We start from the raw sequence: 1,917 nt of genomic DNA on the forward strand, positions 1-1,917 counted from the left end.
TGTCACCAGCACTCTTCACAGGATGCCAAGCCTGTCACAACAGACTTCACAGGTTGCCAAGCCTTCAGTCAAAAACAATAGTCTTCACAAGATGCCAAGCCTATCAAGATCAAACTAGAAGCACCTTCTCTGTGCAGATATTGATCAATGAATTCTCCTTCTAAATCTCTCTCAAGCAAGATCACCACCGTCTTCTTGGAGAATTCTTGGAGCTTCTAACGAATTCAATCTGAAACAGGAAAATGAAAATATCAGATCACAAAAGTCACAGAACAATTCGCGTTTTGTCTATTTATAGCTTTCTGTTTCATCAGATTGATTCATAGTCGAATAACCTACTAATACAGTCGACTGTATTAAAACAGTTATAATAGACAGTTAACATAAAGGCTCCTCAGTCAACAAAATCAAGACTCATTTATTACAGTTGACTAGGTCATACAGTTTTAACTAACTTTTAAAAATATAGTCGTTGAAGCTTGTAGGCTTAACAGAATTTCAAACAGAACAATCACTACAAGAAAAATCGTTGTTACATACGGCCAAAATCCGTATATAATCTCCAAAATCCGTATATAAAGTGATATTATATACGGATTACATACGGCTAAAAATCCGTATATAATAGGGGCGTAGGTAAGGTTATATACCAATTATCCGTATATAAATTACATACGAAAAATTCGTATGTAATATCTGTATATAATTATATACGGAAAATCCATATATAATATTTGTATATATTTATATACGAAAAAATCTGTATGTAATATTTAGGGATGGCAACGGGGCGGGGCGGGCACGGATAGTGTCTACCCACTACCCGACCCGCTGGGTAAAATTGTACCCGCTACCCGCCCCGCTACCCGCTGGATACCCGCCTTAAAAAAACCCGCGGATTTTTTTCAACCCGCGGGTACCCGTTGGATACCCGTTTTCAACCCGCGAATATTAAAAAAAAATTATTTTATAAGTTTTTCAATGAAAAAATTCAAATTAAATTGCAAAAAAAATGTAAAATAATATTTAAAACATATATTCAAGAAAAGTAAATGNATAAGTAAATAAAAGTTAAAACTTAAATTCAAATTAATACAAATTAATAGTAAAAATAATTCAAATTAACACAAAATAATTAGTACAAATTAAAACTTAAGTTCAAATAATTATTCTAAAAATAACATTTCAAGATTTATGCTTGTTCTCCCACATCTTCATTTTGACCACTTAATTCCTGAAACAAATAAATACAAATAAAGTCATCAATCAATGACAAAGTGATACTATTAATAAAATTAGATTACAATATTATAAACAAAACTACTAACATCATCATCAAATATCTCCTCTAGTATTGTATTAAGNTTCATGTTATCCACTTTCAATTTTGAAGAACCTGAAAAAGGAAAATAAATTCATTTGTCATAGCCAATCATTTGAATGAATATAAATATGTAATTTGAGTTGTTCATTTAATTACCTTGTATGTCACTCCATAGCCAATCTTGAACACACATCAATGCCTCTAAAGTGTCTGGGTGTAATCTACTCCGATGTGGAGTAAGAAATCGACCACCAGTACTAAAAGAAGACTCNGAAGCAACTGTTGAGATAGGAATGGCTAGAAAATCTCTTGCAATCATTTGTAAGATTGGATATTTTAATCCATTAGTCTTCCACCAAATTAAAATGTCAAATCCTTCATCTGAATCTGGTAGTGTTGGTTCCTCCAANTAATAATCAAGTTCTAACTTATAATTTGTTGGTTCATTTTTCTTTGCAATTTGATGTTTTGCAAAGTCTCTCCTCCAAGCATCTTTTCTTCCATCAACAATTTGGTCTACATTTATGTTCAGATTTTGACATGAAGAAACTGACTTCTTACCTTTCATGCACATTTCATACTCTCTTACCAAA

Source organism: Vigna radiata, chromosome 4 (assembly GCF_000741045.1).
Source record: "Vigna radiata var. radiata cultivar VC1973A chromosome 4, Vradiata_ver6, whole genome shotgun sequence".
NCBI lineage: Eukaryota > Viridiplantae > Streptophyta > Magnoliopsida > Fabales > Fabaceae > Vigna > Vigna radiata.